The sequence below is a fragment of the Eubalaena glacialis genome, chromosome 13, assembly GCF_028564815.1.
Source record: "Eubalaena glacialis isolate mEubGla1 chromosome 13, mEubGla1.1.hap2.+ XY, whole genome shotgun sequence".
NCBI classification, from domain to species: Eukaryota; Metazoa; Chordata; class Mammalia; order Artiodactyla; family Balaenidae; genus Eubalaena; species Eubalaena glacialis.
Window position 1 is genome coordinate 91,432,259 of NC_083728.1, and position 27,891 is coordinate 91,460,149.

The following is a 27,891-nucleotide window of genomic DNA, read 5'->3' on the forward strand; positions in this document are numbered from 1 at the left end:
ATTCATGAAGAGAAGGTGAAGGTAAAGATGCTTAATAATCCATTGCATTTGCGACAGAAAAAACAAAACAAAACCTGACACACCTGAACAAAACACATGATCAACTCAAGGGCTGTGGTCTTCATATCCTGTAGAAATTTTAATTATTCTACAAGGGAACGTGGACTAACATCCTATAACTACAAATGCATTGGCATAATAACATTTTAGAATCAACAGTACTTAGCCATGTGGCTCAAGCACTTTTTTTTTTTTTAATTTATTTATTTATTTTTGGCAGCATTGGGTCTTCATTTCTGTGCGAGGGCTTTCTCTAGTTGCGGCAAGCGGGGGCCACTCTTCATCGCGGTGCATGGGCCTCTCATTATCGCGGCCTCTCTTGTTGCGGAGAACAGGCTCCAGACGCGCAGGCTCAGTAATTGTGGCTCACGGGCCTAGTTGCTCCGCGGCATGTGGGATCTTCCCAGACCAGGGCTCGAACCCGTGTCCCCTGCACTGGCAGGCAGATTCTCAACCACTGCGCCACCAGGGAAGCCCCAAGCACTTGCTTTTATAGATGAGGAACTGCATTCCAGGAGAGAGGAAGGGGCCGCCCAGGCCCAGCTGGCAGCAGGGGTCCGGGGTAGGCACAGGGCCTCGCCTCTGGGCCAGGGTGCTTGGTCACAGCACGCGGGTCCCATGCGCTGCAAACCTCCCCTCTGGCCGTAGAGGGGCTTCACTAAGAAAATCAGACGTAAACCAATTATGGGCTTTAACTTTTACTTTAAAAAAGAAAAAGAAAAATCAAGCAATCAGCTTCAAATAATACACAAAATTAAACCCCGTAGGCGTCCTTCCTCCTCACCTTTGTCAGCCAGCTGCGAACCTCTGAGATGGAGATGCCCATGCTACCCTCACGGGCTGTGGAAGGTGCACACACGCCTCATGGGAGCCTGTGGGTCCAGGACGAGGAGGGACAGCCGGCCTGCCCTTGGAGTGCCCGTTCCAAGGACGCGGCGGGCTCCCTTCCTCTCCCTCCCCCCGGGAACTGGACAGACTGGGCCGTGCGTTCTGACCGAGCGCATGCCCAGTGCCCCCCAGCCCACCGGGATGTGGGAAGTCTGCTAGCACACGGACCACGGCGGCCCAGGAGCTCTGCAGAGACACCCTATCCTGCGGCCCTCATTTCTGGCCCCTTAACTACAGCTTCCAGACGGTGGGGTCTAGGTTGAAGCCTGGCAATCCCACCCTGGGACCAGCCACTGGAGGCACTGCTTTCCCTCATCTTGTTTTCCCTACATTTCTCGTCTTCAAGGAACTGGCTGTGGATGTGAGCGCTCTTGCTGGTGGAATCTGTGAGCCGCCCCAGACTCCCAACTTGATAACATGCCCTGCTCAGCCACTTGGCACGACCTGGATCCCATCGGTCAGTTACAGCGAGAAACAAAGAACTGGCAGTTTCCTGTTTCACAACACCAGAGTATTTCACGTCATCCTGTTCATTCATTCTGAACTTGGCTCTGCTCAAGTCAAAAGCTGGTAAACAGACGGCTTCTCGTAGGTTAGGCTTTGTAGCCCGTGCCCCCGGCCGGAGGAGGTCCGCGTCCCGGCCAGTGCGCGGGCAGAGCGGGGCCGGCAGGGCACACAGACGTCCCCGGAGCCGGGAGCCGGGCCCGCGGCACACGTGGGCCTGACACTCATGGCTTCGCCCTGAGACACACTTTGCCAGCGGACGGAAGCCGTGAGTCGTGACCCCTCCTCGAGATGAAACACCCAGACACACAGCACAGTCCCAGCTAAGCTCCCTCTGAGGATTTTCCGCCAGGAGACTCAGCTGACCAGAGAAGCTGCCCTCCCTGCCCGGGGGAAGCCTGATGATCGCTGCCTGCCGCGCTTCTGACTGCGTTCTGCTTCCGCGTGCGCTCGCTTCCACCTGCACTTCCGCATATGCTTCCCCGGCACTTCCGCACGCGCCCCCCGCGTGCGCGCCCCCGCGTGCGCTTCCCGTGCACTTCGGCGCGCGCCCCCGCGGCACACAGACTTCCCGCAGGGCAGGTGAGAACACACGCTCCCCACGGCTCTCTCCGGGGAAACGGAGCCCCTCCCGGGTGAGACACCTGGGCGGGTCTGTGGGACGGAGGCTGCGGTGAGAAGACGAGGAAGCCCGCTGACCGCACACCTGCAGCTCTGAGCTGCGGCCGTGAATCACCTCCTCAAAAAGTACTTACATCAGAACTTAAGATGTGCATTAGAGACGAGACAAACCAAACAGCACCCTGACTTTTATTAGAACAGAACGTGAGAAGAGCAAGAGGGTAGAGGATACCATTAATCTGCAGAGACGACTCCCCACCTCCCCCCGTCCCGTCCCTGTGATGAGGTCCGGGAGTCACTCAAAAACACCATCTCAGCGACGCCTGAGACATCAGAGCATAGGGCTCCCAGCACCCTTCTGCTTAGGAAGCCGACCTCTCGTGGGCTTTCCTAGGACGAGCAGCTGCGTGGGCTGCACGTCTCCTGATTCTTCTCCCGCCTCGGCTTTTCCAGGAGCCCTGACCCCGGGCCAGCTCAGGGCCCCCGCACGCAACAGTGCTGAACTAATTATATAAAACATTTCCCACTATTTAAAGTTTACACAGTTAAAGGTTATGAACAGTTATGAACTTTCTCTGTTGACTATTTAAAAATGTAAGCAACTATCAAATTAATTGGGTAGGAAAAGAATTTTTTTATAAGTTTTTTCTCAAATTTATTTTTGGCTGCATTGGGTATTCGTTGCTGCGCGCAGGCTTCCTCTAGTTGCGGCGAGCGGGGGCTACTCTTCGTTGCGGTGCGCGGGCTTCTCATTGCGGTGGCTTCTCTTCTTGCGGAGCATGGGCTCTAGGCTTGTGGGCTTCAGTAGCTGTGGCTCTCAGGCTCTAGAGCACAGGCTCAGTAGTTTTGGTGCACAGGCTTAGTTGCTCCGCGGCATGTGGGATCTTCCCGGACCAGGGATCGAATCCATGTCCCCTGCATTGGCAGGTGGATTCTTAACCACAGCGCCACCAGGGAAGCCCCCCCAATTTTTTTTTAAGTCACAAATTTACTTGGATAAGTTACCTGGGCATCTGATTATGAACCTGGATGTGAAGTTTATCAGCCAAAGGGGGCCAGGTAGTTGGCCTGCCCCTCAGAAGTACTGACCATTGTCTGTTTTTTTTACCATAATTTTAAAATGAAATCTTGTTTGTAGTTCTGCAGAAGTCACAGAGCTATGAGCACAATTTAAAAATAAATGCCATCTCTTGTCAACTGGAAATAAACAGAGAGAAATGATGCACAGCCCCCGCCCCCCATTCTCATCAGCCCTACTCTGCGTCAATAAATCTCACCCTGAATGTTTGAACAGTGTTTAATCATAAATGGATTCGAACGCACTCAGAAGCATAAACAGAACTAAGTATCTGTCACCCGTCCAGGAGAGCAGCAGGTTAGCAAGGTTAGAGGACAGAAAACCCCAGCTGTAAAATGAGAAGCCAGGGAGCTGGCACATTTAAATCCAATGCAGACAGGACCATTTTCAAGATTACAAGAATAAATCCAGAATTCACAGAGAGTGGTAGTTTGATTTTCAACTATCAGTATTCTTTCCCAAGGACGTATGAAAGGCAGAACAAATGGGTTTCACTGTTGTCTTAGAAATGCTTATCCCTTGATGGTAAATGATCAGACTGACCTTAACTTGTCCCGTCTGCCGTGGGCGATGCTGCTCTGTACACACAGGGCGAGTGGTGCTGGGAAGCCCTAGCGAAGGCCAGCCCCACTCTCCAGAGGGCGGCTCAGTCCTCAGTCTGGATTATTCAAAACCAGCGCGATCAAAACTACACACAAAGCAGACACAACTCACAGCACCCCGCACGTTTCCGTCTAAAGTAACCGCGCTTGGGACTTCCCTGGTGGCGCAGTGGTTAAGAATTCGCCTGCCAATGCAGAGGACACGGGTTCGAGCCCTGGTCCAGGACGATCCCACATGCCACGGAGCAACTAAGCCCATGCACCACAACTACTGAGCCTGCGCTCTAGAGCCCGCGAGCCACAACTACTGAGCCTGTGCGCCACAGCTACTGAAGCCCATGCGCGCCTAGAGCCTGTGCTCCGCAACAAGAGAAGTCACCGCAATGAGAAGCCTGCACATCGCAACGAAGAGTAGCCCCCGCTCGCCGCAACTAGAGAAAGCCCACGCACAGCAACAAAGACCCAACGCAGCCAAAAATAAATTAAAAAAAAAAAAAAATCCGCCTGCCAACGCAGGGGACACGGGTTCAAGCCCTGGTCCGGGAAGATCCCACATGCCACACAGCAACTAAGCCTGTGCGCCACAACTACCGAAGCCCGCACGCCTAGAGCCTGTGCTCCGCAACAAGAGAAGCCACCTCAATGACAAGCCCGCGCACCACCACGAAGAGTAGCCCCCGCTCACCACAACTAGAGAAAGCCCGCGCGCAGCAACGAAGACCCAACGCAGCCAAAAATAAATAAACAAATAAATAAACTAACCACACTTATGAGCAGGCACCAAATGCTGGAGTGACCCGAGTGGGCACCGCAGCCCACAGGACCACACACGAGACGCCAAATGCCGGCTCGGACCTCGTCCCCACTCTCCTGGCCTGTCTCACGCATGAGGGCAAGTAACAAATAAGCACAAACAATCCACCTCAAATATCTAAGAACCACGTGCCTGGCTTCGGCCTCACTGGGAAAGAATTCCAGAGCCCCCCCATTGCCACTGTCCCCCCTCTGTGCACCAGCCCTCCGGCTCTAGTCCCGCCCACCTTGACCTCCCTCCAAAAGCACATCTTGATTCCCGATGTCTGGGGTCGGTGGGCCTGTCACCTGGGTCCCTGCCCCATGCACACCCTGAGTCCACCTTAACCAAAATCAGCTCGTTAAGGTCCAGCTCGAGCCTCCAGCCCTGAGCCCTGATGCCTGGCCCCTGTTCCCTGGGGCCACAGCACTCCTGGTCTGCACATCTGAACGTTTGCTTCCTGGTGATCCAGAGCTGTGTGGCCTCGGGAAGGTCCTTCCTCCGTCAAGCGTGGGAACACACACCACACCTACCTCATGGGGCCATGGCGATAACGGTGAGACAGCGCGTGTGACGCGCACAGGGCACGAGCCAAGGGCCAGGAAATACACGCAGTTACCGTCGCCCTCATGGTTCTCCTACGGGTTTGGTGTTTGGGTCTTTCCTCACAAAGTGCCCACCTCACTACACTCCATCTGCAGGCTGGTGCTGACTTGGGTTCCTGAAACACGGGCTAATCGCATCACTTGCTTACTACGAAACCTCCAAGGGTCCCCCACTGGCCTTGGGATTGAGCATACGTTTCCACCCTCCCACGTGCCAGGCTGCCTGAGGTCCACGGGGAGCGCCCCATCTCCCTTTACCCAAGGCCCCCGCCCACAACATCCACATCACTCTCCCGCTACAGTGACCGCGAGCTGCTCGGGGCACAGAGCTAAACATTTCCCAGCATCCCGTGTGGTTCTGTGCATCCCTGACACTTGTTCTCACCAAGGAAATGTCAGCGGGGGATACAAACCATCTCTGGGCCAAGGCTTCGAGGAGGGCAGTGTGCCCGCTCCTGTTCTGGCCCCCTGGGAAGGCGCTCTCCTCCCTGTACCACCTGGAAGGGGCTGGCGACTTACTTCCTCCGTGTTTGAGCCGCTGGTACATTTGTTACGACACCCTCGCCTCCCTGACTGATACATCACAATACAGACCACAAGCAGCCCTCACCTCTGCTTCACCAGAGCTGCCCTATGCAGAGGGGTGGGAACTCACTGCCCTCGTGTTTCCGGTGGTACCTGCAGGACAAACGCCAGCACAATGATTCTTACACTGAACTAGAATAAACTGTCTTAAGCATAACATCCCAAAGAAACAGGCTGTTTTAGTAGAAAAAGCAATGGTGACTAAGGGTCAGGAGATGCGGGGTCCAGTCCCAGCTTTGCCACCTGTAACCGACTCATGGGTCAGGGTCTTGGTGCCTCTGCTCTGTGTTCTCCAGGGCCCTTCTGAGCTCTGAAACTCCCTGAGGTCCAGGAATCACGACCTGCTCTCCATACACCCCAAGGGCGAGGGCAGTGGCCAACCAGCGCCCATCGGTCACATCCACTGATGCACATACACATCCACCACCAAGGAGGAACGACAGACACAGAACAGGAGAAGTGAGAACAGGACAGCAATAAGTAACTACAGTGACAGACGGAAGACAACAAAGGGGGAGAAACTTGAGACGTGTAACTCCATGTGGGGGAGAGAAGAGGCTCCGAGTTCAGTTTCTATTAAAAGCAGCCTCGGCCGCGCAGACAGATCAGGCCCCTCTCGCCGCGGGGCAGCCAGCCTGGCCCCCGCGTGCTGCCCCCCTCCACGGCCAGGACCAGACAGCCTGCGGTGCCAGAAACAAGGGCCACGGCGATGTTTTCACTGGAAGCATCAGACAGTCGTCGACACAGATTCCCAGCACTCCGCCCCTAATCCAAATGCCGATTAAAACCCGGATGGATGCACTGTCCCTGAAGCCAACGTGTGGGTCCTGGAAGGAAACTTCCTTTAAACAGAACCTTCACTGAGGCGGCCGTGATCTCAGAGGGAAGCCGGCATCTGCACTGCTCTGCAGACAGGACACCGTGGCTAAGAGGTACAGGTCACTCCTCCAAAGTCACCAAGTCACCCAGAGAGCAAAGCGCAGCTCCTGTGCAAGCTCTGACCTCCTAACTCCTCAGAGGATGAAACAAAGAAACTGGATTTTGTGAAACAAAGTTGACAATAAAACCATAAAAAACTCCTGCTGAATCAACCTACCACCACGAAATTTATTTTAAAAAGTCGTTTCCGTGCTGCCACTGGGCTTCAGAGCAGCGCTGACCGGAGCACCGGGCCTCGCCCCTGCTGTCCCCTGTCCCCACCCACGGGCAAGGGGCTCCCATCGCACTGAGGAGTCTCACTGCTCAAGCGCTCGGGCCAACGGCCATTTAACGGGCAACTTGAACTCTATGGTGGCAAAATTAACCAAAGATCAATTCTGAAACTTTGCCCTCTCATGCCTCGCAGGCCACACGTGCTGTCGCAAAAGCAAGAAGTATTCCAGGTGGGGAGGACGCGGGTGAGGCCTGCCCGGTGGCCGGGTCCCCAGGCCCGGGCAAGGCCGTCTGGTCCACGGGGCGTCCGCTCAGCCTTTCACTCACCAACGCAGGTACCGAGCGCTTGTTGACAAACAAGTGCTGGCCCCGCACGGGCCCAGAGAATGAAAGTGATGGACCCTCCGAGGAGATGGGGCCTGCGACCTGGGCAAGGAGGCCTGTGACACGGCAGCAAGGCGGTGGACGCTGCGCAAGAGAATAAAGAGGACGACGGGCCCAGCAAAGGGCCCCCTGAGGCGGCAACCCCTGCGGGGCAGAGGCGGAGGGCAGCTGGCTGGGGGCTGCACGGGGGCTCGACAGCGCAGACGAGGCTCCAGGTGACACCCAGCGCTCACCCGGAGTCCACATGTCACCAGCCAGGAGCAGCGCTTCACTGCCACCCTCACCCCCCCAAACTCCCCAAGAGGGGGGAAGCCGGGGGCCGGGGGCCACCCCCAGCAGCCAGGGCTTCACCAAATATCCGGGAGAAAATTCCTTCCCAGATCACACGAAAGTTGAAGTTTACACCACTTGGAGCAAACGTCCGTGTTTTTACTACACCAATTTGCTATACTTTCGCTACCTCGGTTCTCGTTCTGTCACACGGTATTCCACACTAAACCAAGAAAATTACTTTCCATCATTTAAGGTCAAGTTAGACTTTAACCCTTTCAACCTTTTCCAAGGGAGTGGTGTTTCTCTGCGATCCCCTCTGACTGACCGCAGGCCACTGATAAAACAGAAGCTCGATCAGAGAGTCAGGACGCTAGCCCGGGCTTCCTCAGGGAGACGGGGTCCTCTCCCGTAACCAGCTGCAGTTTACGAAGCAGTGGGGCTTGTTCAGAGACGCCCGGGTTTGTCCTGGAGAAAGCACACGACAGAGCCCAGCGAGCAGCTATCAGCACAGGCAGAATGTGAAAAGGCCTGTATCTGGCTCAGGACTCAGGCCCTCCCCAGAGCGCATTCCTACCATCCTGGGGGCCGGGAGAAAAGGCCGACACATCTCCCAGCTAATCCCCAGCATCCGCCCAAGCGGTGAGGCCTGGCTCTCCCTCCACTCAGCTCGGAACTGGGAGGAGACCTGGAAACAGTGCTGTGGACAATATGCTTCCACATGCGTGAAGCAGCAGACGGGGGAGGCCGAGGGACCAACCCCCCCCCCCGCCCCGGCAAACAGCCGGCCCTCCACGGGGGCTCTTAAAGCCACCGGCTCGCTACCGCAGATCCCCACATCTCTGCACGTGTTTTAGCACCATGGAGAAGAAACGATCCATTTGGGGGAAGTGGGTCATCAAACAGATCAATAACACTGAATAACTGTGCAGGGAGAAGCCTGCTTTCAGCAGCGTGGGGATAAACCAAACCGGTTTAATTGTTATGTAAACTGCAGCCTCAAACCCATCAATTTATCCCTGACAGCCTATTCGTCAGAATGGTTTTCTCTGGAATAAAAACGGAGCCAGACACTTTTCCGGGGTACACGCCCACCCTCGCGACGCAGCCCGCCCCCGGCCCGGATCTCCAGTGGCGCTTAGTGTCTGAGCAGCGCCCGCCTCCACAGGGCCAGGGCACTGGATGGAAACCAGGCACACAGTCTTCTGTCCCCGAGGCTGGAGGCCGACGCTCCGCCCAGTATCACCGCCCTGGGATCTGCGCGGGGACGAAGGCAGCATCTCTTCTCCACAGGGACGAAGGCAGGAAACCCTTAGGTTTTAATGTTCATTTTTACAAAGAAAATGCAATGGAGTTCAGTTAAGGTATAAACCAGCTAAGTTATACCTTATAACAAGTAACGAGCTCTTGTGTTACTTGTTCAGTTTCAATAAAATTCTTTGTAGACCCTGCAAAAAGTGCTCAGAACAGTGGGACGTCTCTGTGGGCCCCTCGAGAGGGAGCCACATATGGAAGGAGAGGATGTATGGGGGGTGGTACCCAGGCAGGAGAAGGAAGGACCGACCCTGACCTCAGGGTCAAACAGGACTCAAGGGCACTTACAGCAAAGGAAATAATCCCTCACGCTTCCAAACACGCCACCCCGTGATAAGTCCCTAACTAGATGCATCTTTTATCTTCCACATTTCTCCACGCTGAAGACAATCCAGAAAAAACTAGAAATCACATATTGGTTTTGGTTACCATGAGCATTATCTGATCCAGTTGGTAGAAATTGGGGCCCACGATGATGGAGCTGGGTGGGGAGGGAATCACAGAAGCCAGGTCCTGCCCTGACTCGGCCTGGCCACAGCTGTCAGTGTCCAGTGGCCTCTGCCAGCCCGGCCACACCGCCCGCCCGCATTCGAGACCCTGCTGGGACTCCCAACTCAGGGCAGCGAAGGATCCTAACCTACTCAGCCACACAGACATTAACATAAAAAAGGTGCTTTAAAGCCCCTGGCTAATTGAATCCCGATCCCCCAGCAGTAGTGATTGCAAATATGCAGTTTCAGCAAAGCGCCTGCTCTGGTTTTTTAAAAGGAAACAGGCATGAGGAAAACATGCTGAATGCCATGGCGGTCATCTCGGTGAAGAGCAGTTGTACACGGCTTTTCTCCGTCCCACATTTCTGTATTTTCCAAATTTTCTGTAAGCGTGTATGTGACACCAAAAAGTTTGAAAAAATAAAGGTTGCATAGATATGTAACATCAAAGCTAAAGTGCACTCTTCTTTTTTTTTTGCTTTCTTTTAAAGACTGAATCCTCCAGAAAGAAATAACACTGAACAATTCTGACTTTTAGGAAAATTAGAGAATGCAGGCTGATAAAGTAAACTCTCCAAAAAGCTTGAGAATTCAAGACTTTTAACTTTCTGTTAACTACCACGTTAGTCATATGGAATCCTCTGGAAAAAAAGTCACTGTGGATAGAAGATTTCTCCAAAGAGACCCTCGTCTGCTCCTTTAAAAAGTTACTGACTTTAAAATCTTTACCCCTCCCACCCCTTTTTTTTAGTTATCATGTTAAAAATACCTCAAACTTCCTTGGCTGCTTAAATGACAGTGAACAAAATGAAATTACGATTCTGAAAGTTATAAAAGGTGAAGTCTGAAAAGATGCAGACTACAAGGAGTGAAATGAAGGAACTGGTAGAACTGCTCAGGAAAGGTAAGTACGACCGCAGGCATCAAACCCCCAAATGTCAGAACTGTGGTTCAATCCCTTACACGTTAGAGGTGTATCAGAAGGTAAGAAACTTGAAGAATTAATTATCCCCAAATATGGGCTGAATGTCCCATCGGGGTCCCGTACTCGCAGATGATAAACAATGAGCGATGCAGGAGCAGAGAGCACGGGGGACGGGGACGGGGACGGGGACGGGGACGGGGACGGGGACGGGGGACGGGGGACGGGGGACGGGGACGGGGAACGGGGGACGGGGACGGGGGACGGGGGACGGGGGACGGGGACGGGGAACGGGGGACGGGGACGGGGACGGGGGACGGGGGACAGGGGACGAGGGACGGGGGATGGGGGCGGGGGACGGGGGACGGGGACAGGAGTGGGGGGAGGGCAGGGCACTCCCGGGGCGGCCAGCATCTGGGTGGGCGGCCTGTCTGACAAGGACTATTCCAAGGGTGGTTCCCGAGTCCTGAGACCCTCCCCACCCATCGCCCCTCCGGGTGAGCTGACGGGAGGGCCACGTGTTCAGCAGGGAAAAGGCCCAGATAAGCCCTTAGGAACCACAGCAGAAACACTTCCACGCAGGGCCTCACCCTCAGGGCCTTCTAGGTTAATGGGGCAGGAAGTGGGGAGGGGAGGACACACAAATACATCATATAGGAAATAAACAATTGTAAACTACAGGAACACCTGGGGAAACACAGACTGCAGACAGTGAGTGCCCCAACCCGGCCCCGAGGCAGTGACACTGGGTGACCCCACGGAAGAAGGTGGACGCGCTCCAGGCAGGGGATGGCAGGGAAGGCATGGGGCGCTGGGGCCACTGAGCAGGGATGGATGTGTGAGAATCACTTAAGTTAAACGGCTGTATCCGCCCGGACCGACAGCAGCGTGAAAGCGAAGGGCGAACAGGGATGCGAGAGGGGTCAGGCCCACAAAGGGCGGGTGCCAAGGGCTGGGGGAGCGGGCTGGGGCGTTGGCGGTCAGTGGGGACTGAGTTGCAGTTTGGGGAGATGAGAAATTCTGCAGATGGACGGTGGCGATGGCTGCACAAAAATGTGAATGTACTGGATGCCCCTGAACTTACACTTAGAAATGGTGAAGACGGTCAATTTGATGCCACGCCTGTTTTACCACAATTAGAAGAGTGGCTGACGTGGGAGACGAGTGGCCCGGGGTGGCCCGGCCCGCGGCGGCGGGGACGTGGGAGAGGTGGGGGCCTCATGAAGTCTCAGGGGCAGGCAGAGCTCGGGACGCCCGCTGAGGAGAAGGAGGCCCAGAGGAGGCCGGGGACTTCGCTGCCGCGACGCGCCACCCCCCCCCCCACCGCCCCCCCGCCCCTGTCCGGAGCCGGGCTGACCATCTCTCGCTGCATCACCAAGAAACCTCCTCGCTGGCCTCAGTGTCACACCTAGGCTCCTCCCTCTGCTTATAACCGCCAGCGATGACCACTGCAAATCTCACGGGCATTTAAAAAACAAAGCAAAAACCATCTACTTTAGAAAAACTAAATTCGCTGCACAGATACAAGCTCATAAATCAAAATAATATCAGGGAAAGTCGTACAAGTTAGCACAACATATAGAACAGGAGGGAGAAGCTGTTCTGTCTCACGGTCCATCCTCACGGCTCCTCGCGGCCCTTCCTGCCCACCCAGGACGCCGCACCAGGCCAGGGGCTCCTGGAACCCAGTGTGACAGCGAGCTGGAGAGACACGCCCTCTCAGGGCCCGGGAAGAAGCGCCCCTGCGGGTGGACGCGGCCGGCCCTGTGTCTGTCCCTCTTAGACGGTGACCGGGGCCGAGGACAGACCCCGGCACACAGAAGGCGCTCAGCAGCTAGAGACAAATCCTCCGGGTTTCACTCAGAAACGGTGGGCAGAGCTCAGGTCTCCGTGGGGCTGGGGAGTCGGGGAGGAGCTGGCCAGGGTGGGACGGGCTCCCCCGTGCTGCCGGGGCCGTGGCTGGGCCACGGCGCACACGCCCGCCTCCCACGACCAGCCCGGGAGCCGCGCATCTCACAGCCTGGCACGTAGAAGGAAGGGCGCCTAGAACCCGGGCTGAGGGACGACCAAAGCTTCCAACCACCGCCTCAGCCTTTTCTGTGACATCTGGACAAGCCCACTGTGGGCTGGATCTCAGCCCGCGGGCTGTGAAACAGGGAGAACGTTTACTCATAATCCTGTGAGCGAGACGCTTTCAGAGCTGCTGCCATCAGAAAGGCTCCAAGGGCAGGATCTGAAGCCGCACCATCCACTGTCTGACTACTTCCCTCCCAGGTTATTTTATTAAGTGAGTAGTAGCCGATTTTCCAAATATTCAGATAGCTACTCTTAAAACAAACAAAAAAACACACAATTTCTCTACGATGTCTGGCTTTCTGTATCAGCGACTAGCAGGGTTTTCGGTCTCCGTAACCTTAATCTTACGTGGCTCTCACAAACTTCCTTCTGCAAGTGGAATCGTGGGTCAGGTAGTTTCCCTCGTTTTCATGGACAGGCACTGCATCGTGAAAGATGAGCTGGAAACACTTCCAGAGTCCTGGAGGGACTTCCCGCAGAGCAGGTGCCACTCTGAATTTCATGGAGCCCCAGTCCCCGGGCCGGGGCTTTCCCCAAATCCTGTGGTTTATTACTGATGCTTTTAGCTTTACCACACAGAATACAACAACGCTTCCTAACAATGCTCTGGCACTGACGCTCAGATGAATAAAATCCACCCGTCTCCTGGTCTCCGTACATTGTGTGTACACTTCCTTCCCACCCCACGACAGGCAACGTGGGACGAACCTGTGTAGGCTGAGGACCTGAGCTGGAGGCTGCCGGCCGCCCCTGGGGGCTCTGGGGGCCATCCTCCCCCATCCTCCCGCACCCTCAGAGGCAGCCCGTCACCCAGCCCGCGGGCCACATCCCGAATGGCCTTCAGGGTTATGAGCCTCTGCCACGGCCGCAGCCAGCACTCCGGTCCCCGTGCCTGAGCATGGCCCCCACGGTCCGTCCCACGGGGTGGCCCTGGCGGTGCCCACATCACTTCTCTCCTTTGAACCTGCAGGGGGACCCCGAGGCTGTCCGCTCCATCTCTGGCTTCCCCATCAGAGCACCCCACCCTGGCCCCCGAGCCTCTGCCCTGACTCTTCCCGTCACCAGCTCGTAACTCAGACCTCTGTTAAGATGTCGCTTCCCAGGAAGGCCTGCCACCCACCGTCTCCCCCGCCTCCTGCAGGGCCTTCCCCACTGCGCCCGCATCCCCCGAAGTCTCACCGTCACTCGCTCTCCGTGGTCACAGTGTCGCCCTCCTGCTTCCCGGGAGCGGGGAGGCAATGTGTCCCGCTCGGCCTGCACACCCATCCCCGCAGCGCCTTACACACAGGAGCGCTCACGAGGAAAGGAAACCAGAGACCTCAGGAACCTAAAGGCCGCTGGGGTGTGGGCAGGGGTTCCGTCCAGGTCCAGCACAGAGACGCCCAGGGGCCCCCAGATCCGGCCGGGAGCTCAGGGGAGGCGGCTGCGGGTGAGCCCGGGGCCCCCGGGATGGGACAGGAGCCGGAGCCAACGGGTCGAAGGGCAGGCAGGGATGCTCTGTCTGAGGCCCGGGAGTGCGCAGGCGCTCGGGGGCTGAGACGCTAGAGCAGCGAGAACAGGGGAAGGGATGCCGGGAAGGAGGCCACAGGGCCGGGAAGGGCTGTGGTCAGACGGTGGGGCTGCAAAGACGCAGTCAGTTATGTGTCTGACAGTCTCACCCACGAAGCAGTCTTTCTGGAGCCATGGAAAACACACAGTATAACGAAGTAGACTGTATGACACGACTTGTGTAAATTACCCCCCCGGCCACACACACAACTGAACGAAGCATCACTCGCAGACGTCTCTGGGTGTGGAAGGTACGAGAAAGGCCTAGAATCAAACTCCTACGGGTCTCGGGAACTCAGAGGACCCCAATGTCAACTGTAACGTGTCGTTTTTCTTATTTAAAAAAAGTATGACAGGACGTGAACAAGGACACGTTACATTATCGTCTACACTTTCCTGTATTTTTTAAATGCCTTGCAGTACATGTGAGTTGTTTCATCAGTTCTGGGCATCCATCTCCAAGTCACAGCTTTTCCTTTGCCGGATGCCCTGCATCCCAGCTGGTGGTGGACAAAACACCGTGGTGACGAACAGCGAATCCGAGGCTGGCTTGAGATCAAGGCCCCGGCCCTGCTTGTCTCTCAATGTCCTGCCCAAGTGTGAGCCAGTCCCCGCACCCTGCAGAGGCTACTCAAGCCGATTCAAGGTAAAATCCCCTGTGCTCTGAGATCCCATCCTCCGGACAAGCAGCTCAGAGGAACACAAGAACACGCACCCTCCTAATTCACTCTGACCGTACAACCTTAGCAGCCGGGAGGCATCCTGGTGGAGCCGAGCCCGTCCCACAGCCCGTGCACGAAGGCCGCCCTCTACAGAGCCCCACTAGCGACTGGCGCCTTGGTGAGGGAGCACAGGGCCGGTCCGCCCCAGCACGACCAGCTTGAGGCACGGCGACGGCTTCCCCAGCAACAAGCCAGATCTCACTGCCAACACCAGACGCCTCACCAAGCACACACAGTCCCTCTCCTACTTGGTCACAGGGACAGCAGTGACGATGACAACGACGGGGGCTTGCGCCGGGTGTGTCTAGCGCCAGGCACTGCGGCGAGGGCTGTGAACACGCTGCTTCCAGTTCTCAGGACCCAGGGAGTGGGCAGCGTGCCCATCGTACCGATGAGGAAACCGGAGCTTGAGTTAGGCCACCTGTTCAAGGGCACCCAGCTGGGAGGTATGCAGTCAGGTCTTTTTAAAAGCTAAGCTACTATATAACCTTCGGCCACTTTCTTTGGCCGGCTTAGTTTTGCATTCAGACTTCTACTGTTTGTTTATTAATTTTGCCAAGAATTTATGAACTGCCAACTATGTGGCAAACACACTGGTAGGTACCGGGGTTACAGTAATGAACCAGAAAAGCAGTCCTGCTCCCCTGACACTCAGACTGTGCCAGATGATCATTAACTACAAACCCTCCAGTAACAACGAGACGGCGCCACCCTGGGGCGCTGGGGGGCGCTGCCGTGGGACCTCACTCAGAGAGGCGTCGGGAAGGCTGCCTTGAGAAAGCGGATTTCAAGCTCCTGTTGTACAGCACGGGGAACTGTATTTGGTATCTTGTAATAACCTATAATGGGAAAGAATCTGAAAAAAAATATATATATATACATATATACGTGTGTATACGTATGTGTCTGTGTATATATATATATATATATATATATATATATATAACTGAATCACTTTGCTGTACACCTGAAACTAACAGAACATTGTAAATCAACTATACTTCAATCAAAAAAAAAAAAACTAATGAAATCTGGGGAAAAAGAGAAAGTGGATTTCAGCAGCAAAGCTCCATTTGCTCTGAACCAGCTTGGAAGCTCTCCTTGTCAGGCTAGAAATGAGAAAGAAGCCCATCATCATGGTATTTACTTAGCAACATTTGGAGGCTATAGCCAACTAAACAAGACAACAAAAGCGAAGGAGATACGAAATAGTGGAAGAAAGAGACAAAATAATCACTATGTGCAGATGAAGATTATGACCTAGAAAACACATCTGAAAAGTGAATTTAAAAACTGTTACTAGAAATGGTGAATGTGGCTGGATACGAAATTAACATTTTATTCCAGTACCACAAAAATTACTTATTAATTACAAGGGGAAAAATCATAACTGTTTGGTGGAGGAGCCTGACAACACCTAAAGCAAGTGACCACACGACCCCATCGAGAAGGCCCCATGTGCCTGGGTGACACCCCTAAAAGGACACACGGTCCTGTCCCAGCATCTCAGCCAAAGATGTTTCACCAGAACCTGATCAGGATGTTGTCAAATTAGACAAACCTAAATTGAAAGGCATCCGATAAGATAACTCCTGTGGACACGAGCAGGGCTGAGGTGATGGGCACCTGAGCGCTGCCTCCGGCCTGGACCCGGCCTGGACAGCGCGGGAAACCACGCAGGAGGCCGCCAGACAACTGGCAGAAGTGGCATCTGGCCTGAGGATGTGATAAAGCGTCACAGTTACTGTGACGTTTCCTGAACTCACTGCCAAGACTGTGGTTATGGAAGCATCCTTGTTCTGAGGAAATACATACTGTGGTACCAAGGCAAAAGAGGCCCCTCTTTCCTACCCGTGAGCACTGACCCTTTAGAAAATAAAGAGGGAAAAAAGATCCCATCATATTAACCATGCCCTAAAGAAATATATAAAATGCCCAGGATTCAGCGTAACAAGAAACATGGGGGCTCTGTGTAAAGGGAACCAGGCACACAAAGGTGCTGGCTGTGACGCTGGTGGCCGTGCACGACGACGTGGAGCTCGCTGTGCAAGCCGTCTTAGGCTTTTGTGCCGTGCGGTCCCAGTCTGGATCGAGCCGCGGAAGCCGGTCAACGAGTGGGTGTGGCCGTGCACCGAGAAGACCTGACCAACAGGAGCCTGGGGGGTTTGGCTACAACGGAGCGGCTCCAGTCTCCTCCGGGCGGCCCAAGCCCATCACACGCCCCCGCACAACCTCCCGGAACGCCTGGTGTAGACACCACTGCCGCCAGAGGCTGAGCTGACCGGGGGCGGGGACGAGGGGACATGACACTGGACAGTGCCGGCCTGGCTCCCGGCATCGCCACCACTGATCAGAAACCCCTATTTTGGACTTTCCATGAGCAAGCTGTTGGAATGGACCCTTCCAGCCGCCTGCAGGCCACACAAGGTCAGGTACATGGGTAAACGCTCAGCCGACGTTTAGCGTCTCCCAAGGCCCAGGTGTGTGCTGGCCCTGGGGACGCAGCGCCACCCCTACGGAACCTCCAGCTCCCCGAGGGGGACAGACACGGACCAGCGCTCTCGCAGGATGGCGGCTGATCCCGGGAAGTCCCGAGGGCTCGACGCGCGGGCCCCGCGCGGGCACACGGAGCAGCACCCCCCCCACCCCCGGTCCGAGCAGGCGTCCATGCGGACATGCGACAGGCACACGTCCGCCTGTGAAGGAATTAAAGGTCTGCAAGGACAGAAACGTAAACACTAGCGTTGAGGAGTTGGACTCGCAGGGGATCCATCCGTAACCAACACGCACCGTAAACCCAGGGCTATGAAGGGCCAGGGAGAGGATTTTTTTTTTTTTAATTTTTTTTTTTTATTTGTTACATGTGTTTAACCTCCTCCTCCACCACTTTAAATTTATTTATTTATTTATGGCTGTGTTGGGTCTTCGTTTCTGTGTGAGGGCTTTCTCCAGTTGCGGCGAGCGGGGGCCACTCTTCATTGCGGTGCGCGGGCCTCTCACTATCGCGGCCTCTCTTGTTGCGGAGCACAGGCTCCAGACGCGCAGGCTCAGTAGTTGTGGCTCACGGGCCCAGTTGCTCCGCGGCATGTGGGATCTTCCCAGACCAGGGTTCGAACCCGTGTCCCCTGCATTGGCAGGCAGATTCTCAACCACTGCGCCACCAGGGAAGCCCAGGGTTTTTTTCAATTTCCCTCAAAGCTGCAAATCTGTCTCCATCTTTACCTGCCATTCACAGGGGTCGTGTCTCAAACCCTCTCACTTTCTTCCTCTGGCGTCAAGAACAAGGGCAATGAAGGGAAAAACAGAACCCGTCCATCCGGACTGGGTGCAGACAGGGAAGGGGACCCCTCTGCGGAAGGGCCGCTTGCCCCACACACAACCTGACCCCATGGCCTGGACCAGGCCTTCCCATCCCTGCACCTCGAAGCGCACGGCAGAAAGCAAGACTTGTGCCTCGGAGTCGAGCGGGTAAACTGAGGCAGCAGCCACACCCCTGGGCCTGGGCACCCACGGACCTACCACGTCCCCAAGGACACCCGGGGGCCGCGGCACATGCAGTCAGTTTAACTTAAATTAACTGAAAAATGAAATAAAAATTAAAATTCAGGGACTTCCCAGGTGGTCCAGTAGTTAAGACTCGGCGCTTCCACTGTAGGGGGGGCACAGGTTTGATCCCTGGTCGGGGAACTGAGATCCCATACACCGCGCGATGCAGCCAAAAAAATAAATAAATAAAAATAAAAATTCAGTTCTTTGGTCACATTCGCCACATTTCAAGTGTCAACAGCCACGCAGGACCCGGGCTGCCCTGCTGGACGCTTCTATCATTGCAGGCCATTCCAGACTCCAGGAGATCCCTGCCCGGCCAACCAAGGGTGGGCAGGCCTGGAAAATCTGCTCACGCCGCAACGCCAGAGAAAACCAGAATTGCTAAGAAAGTGGAACAATCAGTCGAGTCATGCTGCAGGCCAGGAGCTAACAGGGCAGCAAGTGCTCCTGGTCAACACGGAATCAATCAAGGAGCTGGGCACTCTGGAGGGAAGGTGCTTTCCCTCCGGCTGCGATGAGTCACTGTTCCCTGCGTCGGGGACGTAACTGCCAAGCAGACCAGATATTTACGTCCCCACGGGTGGAGGTGGAGGAGCGCTAACTTCTGCTGTGCGATCTTCCTTTTCATGTCGCCCCGACGGCTCCAGCCTGTCTGCTCTGTCATCTGCTTTGTCATCAGTATCATCGGATTTCATTCCAACATCCTTTCAAAATCAGCTCCAAAAAGTTACTAAATTTACAAATTATTTTTCACTGAGGAAAGTTCCAGCCAAGACCTCCTGGTAACACATAGGAGGCTCCTTAATTTCCTCAGTAAACTGTATCCAAACCACACTCGGGAGGGAGGATTTCTGGGCAGGCTTTCTACAGACAATAGCCTGGCCCCGGGAACATGCGTTTGTCTGCGGTGACTCATGCCCGGCTCCCAAGGCTGGTCTCCCCGCAGCTCAGCCTGAAACCCAGCGCTGCGGGTTCCCCAGCAAAGGTACACCCGCCACATCAGATCAGCACCACCCACCTTACATGACGATTGGCACAAAATCCCAACTGAAAAATATACAATCACTTTTTGAATCCTATATGCTACTCCCTGACCAAACACAATCTGTGAAACAGAGCAATGCAAGTGGGGGGCGGCAAGGGAGGCATCCCAGCACATTTGATGTTACAACCGTCCACCTGGAAAACAGCAAGTCCCGTTGGTTTTCATGATACAAGTCACAAAAGGCAAAGCTTTTTCAGCATAGATGAAAAATAGGTTTTATCCTATGTGTGATACTGAGTTACTGGGAAGAAGAAAGAGAGAGAAAAAGACCGGATTGGGAAGGGACAGAATGAGGTTTATGTTTATCAAAAGGGGGCCCAGTTTTTCACAAGTGTGCTCAGAAAGGTTACACGAAAAACCCCAAAAAAGGAATAATGTCCATAAAAGCCCGTTTTGTCACTGACATCCCTTGAGGGCTGAGTCACTCCACGTCCACCCGCTTCACTCTGCTGTTTCCTGGTGGGTCCACACCCACGGCTGAAGGGAAAAAGCAGGGGTGTCATCCAGGAACCCCAGAGCACCCTACTTGGTTGTGGGAAAATAACAGAAATAACTGACAAGCTGGATGGTTCCACCTGAAATAATCAAGAATTGATTGTACATACAAAGAATACTAAATTTAAGCCAAATTATGCCACCAGATGCGAATAAAGGCCAATGACAAAATTATGACTTCTTTATTTCTACAAAATGTACTGTCACTCAACTTTTAAAGCAAATTTAAAAATCAAATTACATCAAAAGCCTGATCCTTTCATAGATTTCTATTTTCAAAAACATGAGTCGTGGGACTTCCCTGGTGGCGCAGTGGTTAAGAATCTGCCTGCCAATGCAGGGGACACAGGTTCGAGCCCTGGTCTGGGAAGATCTCACATGCCGCGGAGCAGCTAAGCCCGGGCGCCAAAACTACAGAGTCTGTGCTCTAGAGCCTGTGAGCCACAACTACTGAGCCCACGCACTTAGAGCCCGTGCTCTGCAACAAGAGAAGCCACGGCAATGAGAAGCCCACACACCACAACAAAGAGTAGCCCCCGCTCGCCAAAACTAGAGAAAGCCTGCACACAGCAATGAAGACCCAACACAGCCAAAAATAAACAAATAAATAAATACATTAAAAAAAAATGAGTTGTTGGGTTCAAGGGGATCAATTTAACTACCAATCGAACAAAGATAAAACATTTGTATAGTAAGATATATGGACATTAGATCTAAATAATTCAATCAATATTTTTCTCAATGACCAATGCAAGAGGTTACAAATTCACACATGGGTAAAAGATTTATTCAAAATGCAAGAGAAAGCAATGGATTTCACAGAGTTTCACCAAAACTCCACTGATGAGGTTTCAGATTCCATCCTGCAATTAACGTTTAAGAAACTACTACTGTCCAGTTCCCGAGAGGCGTCAAAGAACATCCACAATTTCCTGAAAGGCTACTAAAACACTCCTCCCTTTCCCAGTGACATATTTCTGTAAGGCTGGATTTTCTTCATATACTTAACTGAAACAATGTATCAAAACAGACTAAAAGCAGAGGCAGCTATAAAATTCAGCTGTCTTCTATCAAGGCAGACATGAAAGACTTTTACCAAAAAATGAATACCCCTATCCTAATTTCTTTTGTTTGAAATACAAAATAGACTGAGCTATTTTTTCATAAAAACTTATTTTTGAAACAGGCTTATTATTGCTATTTTTGAATAGATTAATAAATATATAGATTTTAATTTCTCAGTTCTAATTTCGAATACGGTACGTGTAACAGACAAATCCCACATAAACAAAAGCTCTCTGGGGTCCCCAGTAATGTGTGAGGGCCCCAAACCCTGAGAGTTGATGGACTAAACAGAGGTACAGGATGCCCAGAGGCACCTTTGCCCAAAGGCAGCCGCGTACCTTGAAACGCAGGTGGCAGGTGAAGGGAAGGCCTGCAGAAACGCTGGGACCTCTGCTAAGGGATGGGCACCAGCAGCCATGGGCAGCAGGGTGGTCAGAGCTCAGCTCTACACACACACACCGGGGGAAACAAATGGTTAAACACATCACGGATGACTAAGGGCAAAAGTTCCTTCTTAACCAAGTCATGGACAAAATATCCAGACTGAAAATTGATCTTAGGAGAGAGAAGCCACATATTTGCAAGCAGCTCAGGATTTAGCGCTGGAACCCTCAGGTCTAAGGGAGGCAAGCCCCGCACTGGCTCACCCCCATCGCACCCAGGGAAAGAAAGCCTGTGATGTCCACCTCAGGCGTGCAGCCACGGCCCGTCACCACCAAACCAGCCGGGACGCCCAGTGCGCAGCCGCTCTGCAGAGCCCAGGACAACACCCAGCATGCCTCCCTGGCTTCCCTTCACACGGTCACGAAACACGTGCACACAGGCAGATTACATTTTTCTTTCTTTTTAGATCAACTGGCAACATCTTACCAGAAAACCAGAAACTTGTGAAAAGCGATAGCAGCAATGAAAATTAACTACAAAATCTCCTAACAAGTCACAATGCAAGGGCCTATTTTCCAGGAAATCAAAGTAAAAGCATTTTATAAAATCCTCTCATTTTAATATGAAATCCTTTAAATGTACGGTAATTATGGAAATGAGGCATCACTGTAATTCGAGTTGTCATTAATTTAGCAAGTTTATCTCCTGACATTCACAAGATACAAAAACAGCAAATAGTAAATTACTGTATCTCCAAATCAAATGCTTTCCTTTCATTTCAGCACATAATTTTAAACATAGCTGTGTCTTTTTCCAAAGTACTATGAACACCATTAAAACTCTACTCAATACCCTTTTAGCACCTACCAATTCCATTCCTTCATCAATGACAAAGGCTTTAATAAGTTTATTATAAACTCAACACATACTACACGATAAATACAATCCTTCTCACAGACTGATTTTTTAAATACTACAGAAACTTTCTTATATGGGTGATAAGCCCAAAAAACTCAATGTGAACTCAATACTAGAACATAGATTCAATGTACTAGCTCCCAATTTGCCACACTCCTATAAACCTTTTTTTTAATTAAAAAAATTCTTTTTTATTTTTTAATAGATCTTTATTGGAGTATAATTGCTTCACAATACTGTGTTAGTTTCTGTTGTACAGCAAAGCGAATCAGCCATATGCATACATATGTCCCCAGATCCCCTCCCTCTCGAGCCTCCCTCCCATCCTCCCTATCCCACCCCCCTAGGTCATTGCAAAGCACTGAGCTGATCTCCCTGTGCTATGCGGCTGCTTCCCACCAGCCAACTATTTTACATTCAGTAGTGTATGTATGTCGACGCTACTCTCAGTTCACCCCAGCTTCGCCCTCCCACTCAGTGTCCTCAAGTCTGTTCTCTATATCGACCTCTTTATTCCTACCCTGCAACTAGGTTCATCAGTACCATTTTTTTTTTTTTTTAGATTCCATATATATGAGTTAGCATACAGTATTTGTTTTTCTCTTTCTGACTTACTTCTCTGTGTATGACAGACTCTAGGTCCATCCACCTGACTACAAATAACTCAATTTCATTTCTTTTTATGGTTGAGTAATATTCCATTGTATATATGCGCCACATCTTCTTTACCCATTCATCTGTCGATGGACACTTAGGTTGCTTCCATGTCCTGGCTATTGTAAATAGTGCAGCAACGAACACTGTGGTACATGACTCTTTTTGAGTTATGGTTTTCTCAGGGTATATGGCCAGTAGTGGGATTGCTGGGTCGTATGGTAGTTCTATTTTTAGTTTTTTAAGGAACCTCCATACTGTTCTCCACAGTGGCTATATCAATTTACATTCCCACCAGCAGTGCAGGAGGGTTCTCTTTTCACCACACCCCTTCCAGCATTTATTGTTTGTAGATTTTTTGATAATGACCATTCTGACCGTCTGAGGTGATATACCTCACTGTAGTTTTGACTTGCATTCCTCTAATAATTAGTGATGTTGAGCACCTTTTCAAGTGCCTCCTGGCCATCTGTATGCCTTCCTTGGTGAAATATAAACCTTTTTAAAGGAAGTCTTTAACAAGACACAGTCTAACTTTGAACAAATACACATGACACACAATAACCGCCAACTAGCAAGAAAAGCAGAAGACAGCTTTTATTTAGAGAAAATGCCGCATTTCGTGTTTTGACCACACCATCCAGAGGCGGCCTAAGTCTAACGCTCCGTTCCCTCCACGGCACGTTCCCCGCACCCCTGACCCCCCAGCTTCATTCTGCGTGGTTATCAACCCTCCAGCTTCCAGAAGCAAACCGTCTCTTCTACCCCGTCACCAGATCAGCACGTTCTTCCATCAGAAGATCTTTCAGCTGAATCTCTTCCTCGCCAGTCCCTGGGCCACCCTCCCGCCGGTCCTGCCGGGTCAGGCCTGAATGACCGGCTGGCTCCGTGGCCCTCCCAGCTCCGAGCAGGCCCACACATGTCACTGCCCCCTGATCACCGCTCTCCTCTCCACGTGGAAACACAGCTGGCACAATCTCAGTCTCTACATCTTCAGCCACTGGCAACAGACTGATCTGATGCCCTCTCTTGCCCCAAGTGCACCCCCGGCTCAGCACGCAGATCCACTCCTGGACCAACCACCCAGGAAGGAGGCATTGGGTCAAGGAAGGACCCCGTAGCTCCCAGCAGACTGGGGAGGCACAGTGAGGAGGGTGGGGGAGAAAAGGAACGCTGCTGCTGTTTCTGGGGACGCTGGGCCCTGAGGCGTTCGGCAGACACCTGCTGTCCTCACTAAGTCTGGGGCGTTTTCCAGTGAATTTCAATATAATCTCCATCTGAGAACTACTGTCAGATGGTTAGTTACAAATTCGACGTTCTTCACGTGACCAGTTGGAACAGCAACGAGAAACTACGTCCTGTATGTTTTCATGGGGCCTAAACAATTATTTATGTAGTAAAATGCCTTGGTGGTTACACTTAATTACCTCTTATCACAGTGCGCGTGCGGAGGCCGCGATCCGTAACGTCTGCCGCTCAAAACGTGCCTTTCAGGGGGCAGAATGCGTCAGCATGGTGAGGTACGTGTACTGGCAGCCAAAATGAGTGACAAGAGTGCAGGTGATAATAGATTTACGGACGCAGGCAGTGCCCATCAAAAGCTGCCACGGGGACAAACAGACGGGCCTGCTTCCTGACAGACCGACGCACCACTGCCTGTGCGGCAGTTCCAGCAAAACACATCGAACCCGAGTCTGATCAAATCTCCACGTCCGACAACCAATTTACAGGAACGACAGGGGAGAGGACGCAGTAAATGGACACCACGGGAATCCAATCTTTAAAAAAGAGACCGTGGGAAAGTGTACGGGACAAATGACCCTGTTTCTTCATTGAGAAAAGAAAAAAAAAGAGTGAGATGAAGCCTATAGATTGAAAGAGATGTAAGAGATACGCCAACCAATCATAGTGTCTGGACCTGATTTGGTTCCTGATTAAACAAACACACTGCAAGAAAAGAAAAAAAAAAAAAAATTCATGAGATGGTAAGAGAAATCCACACTCATTGGAAGTTTGATGATAGCAAGAAATTGTTATTAATTTTCTAGGTGTGATAAGGACATTGTGGTTAGGTTTTAAAAAGGGAATCTTTACCTTTTACTGAAATATTTACAGATGGAGTGATAGGACATTTGTGATTTTCTTCCAAATACCTGGGGGTCGGGGAGGTGGGGGGGGGGACGAAGATGAAACAAGCTTGGCCACAACATGGTAGCTGTAGAGGCTGGGTGATGGGCAGGTGGAACTCACTCCTCTGTTTTTATGCTTGAAACTTTCTGTAATAAGAAGTGTTGAAAAGAAAAAAAAGAGCCATGCTCTTCCCAGAAAATTTGGGACACAAAGAAAAGTAAAAAGAAGAAAAGAATCCCATACGTCTTACCACTCACAGAAACCACCACAAACAGAAGTCTAGTTTTTACTGTAATTATTCATATAGTCCATGCTTATTTTACAACAGTATCAGGAAAGAAGGTTGGAAGAAAGAAAGGAAGAGCAGGTACAAGGCTGTGCATGGGTCTTTTTCCTGTAGTTCACAGATTACATCTAATTCAAACTCCAAATCTGCTGGTATCAAGACCTACAGTCACACACACGAACCATGTCCCCCCCCACAGACCCAGGAAGGCCTGCTGACAGCCCACTTCGGAAACCCACTAAGTTGGTGACACTGCTTCTCCCCCGGGGAAGCTGCATATTCACTCATGGATTTTTCATTCAACAAACCTAACTCCTCTGTGCACACCTACTGCCAGCCAGCTCCTGTGCTGTGTCTCCACTTAAAGATAAAAAGTGCCCAGCCCAGCCCTGGGGAACGAGGGCCAGAGAATCGCACAGGAGGGGCTACACCGGGACCCGCTGCACCTCCCTCTGCACCCACACTCATGGATCAAGGTCAGCTCTAAGTTGCGTCACGCGAAATTTTTTCTCTACCAGTAATTTCAATATTATTTCATTTTAGTTTTGAAAAAACTTACTTGTAGTCACAAGTGTCGGTGTACTCTGGGGCTCCTCTCCACCTCGTGCTTCCCTGAGAGGGGGCTGGAAAGGGAGGGACGGCCTGGCCGGGGAGCTGTGTCCTGGGGGCGTTGGAGGGGGGGATGCGGCGTCACAGGGCAGGAAAGGGTGAGACGCCACAACACAAGGAAGAGCTCCAAGTCTCAGGCAGCTGTAGCCACAAAACGCAGACAACAAAATTCCAACACGGATAAGAAGTCTGAATTTATGGTGGAGAAATTCACAACTTCAAACACTCCTGGCAAAACTGTGCACCAACGCCTGAGAGGAAACAGACAATAACTGCTGCCGTTCTTTGAAAGTCAGCACTGAATTTCCCATTTCGAGGTGACAAGAACGTACACATCCAACTTCCTTCCTCTGAATTCATTAGCATTTCTTGATTACTCTCCACGTGGTGGGCCAAAGCACCCTGATCTAATTCTAAAAAGCAGCTTCCAACAGCCTGTCCTACAGATGCTACCACCTACAGGTAAAGTTTTCTCAAACAGAAAGAACATAAAACCACTCAGACTGCTAACATGTTTGTCCACGGGCTTTGACGGTTTCAGAAGCGAACTGCCCTCTGCCGGGAGGGCAGACACGGACATCCACGTGCTGTTTCTCTGCCAGCACGTCTGTCCTGTTCCTGTAAATTCTCCATCACCGCCTGCGCGGCTGTTGGTCAGAGCACCGCTGAACTTGAACCCAGCCAGACGCGCACCGTGGGCAAAGCCCCAGCCAGAGGGCAGGGGACAATCTGGGCTGCTGGCTACATGGGCTAGGAAGGCAGCGTGAACACCACCCACGTTTCATACACAACGGACTCGGTACTCGCACGTGATCTGAGGACTCCTCGGGCTGAAATGTCCTACCCTTGAGTTAGAGAAAACACTACTGCATTCGAGACTCGGTAAGCTGGGGCCTCTTCGGGGCTGCACCCGCTCAACAGCTAGGCAGGGAACTCTGAAAACAAGGTTGCTGGATGGACGCCCTTACAGAACCTGAATTATAAAAAGAGACCTGAGCAGAACGGGCCTCTAAGAGCCACCGGGCAGGGAGGGGAAGGCGCTGTTTACCTGTCACTTTCTCACCGTGAGGGACTGGCCCCAGAATGCATTTAAGGGCCCAGAAATGGAGAGAGTGTGTAGGTCACAGAAAAGGCAGAACAGAGTAACAGTAGCCATGGGATAAAACAACTCTGTCATTCACCAAGTCCTGACTTTACAGCAACACACACACCCCTTCCACGTTTGGAAAACAAAGTCTGTATACGCCCCCCCCCCTCACGCCCCGAGCACCAGTGAGTCATCGTTGATGTTGAAAAGTATTCAGTACAATACTTACAACCAAACGTGCCAATGCTCTCGAAAGGGGAGATGGTTACAGAAACAGGCAATCACCCCGGCACAAACTCCCTGGACCCAGGGTGCGTATAAAAGCGAGAGTAATTAGTCAGAGACAACTCTGGAACACAAGCACGCTGGAGAAATATAAACACTGCTGAGGAGCTAGAAGCAACTACTACACAGAAAAAGAAAGTGCCTAAAGACCTCATGAGTAACCAAACAGGCTTTCTCCTGATCAAAAGATCTCCGGAAAGCAAGGATCTCCTGGGGCAGAGCAGCTGCCCCGGGAACCGGAAGAGCCCGGGAACACGAGGATGTTGCTAAAGCACCGTGGGGCATCCGCGGCCTGTCCCCAAGTGCGCCGGGTCCCCCTCTCCTTGCCCTGCCTCCCCGCCCGGCCTCTTCCCCTCCTGCCCAGGAGCCCCAACTGTGCGGTGAACGCCCCCAGCGCTGGCGACCCCTGACCTGCGTCCTCAGGTCCACTGAGGAGAGGGCACTTCCTGTCCCGACCCCAGCCCACTCTCCGGCCGTCCCCTCCCGGCCCAAGTTCACAGCTGGCCCCTATGGCCGGGGGCTTGGGCCTTCCGGGGGCACTGGCGTTGCCCCCGGGGACCCCGCACCTCCCGGAGCGACACCGCCTGACGCCAACCCTTCTCCTCGGGAGTGCGTTTGGCGGCGACCCGGGTCCAAACAGGGTGGCGGGGAGAGGGCGACCCTGGTGTCCAGCTCGGGGAGTGGCAAGGGCGACCCTCGGGGCCCAGGCCGGGCGGGGATTGGGGTGGCTCCCGGCCCAAGGCGGGCAGGGGTCAGGAGGCGACTCCGT

General features: G+C 52.7%; 1 protein-coding gene across 1 annotated transcript in view; it reads right to left on the reverse strand.

Moving 5' to 3' along the window:
• The window catches only part of FOXK1 (forkhead box K1), a 60,128-nt gene that overhangs the window by 31,519 nt on the left and 718 nt on the right, over nt 1–27,891 (reverse strand). The window lies entirely within an intron of this gene.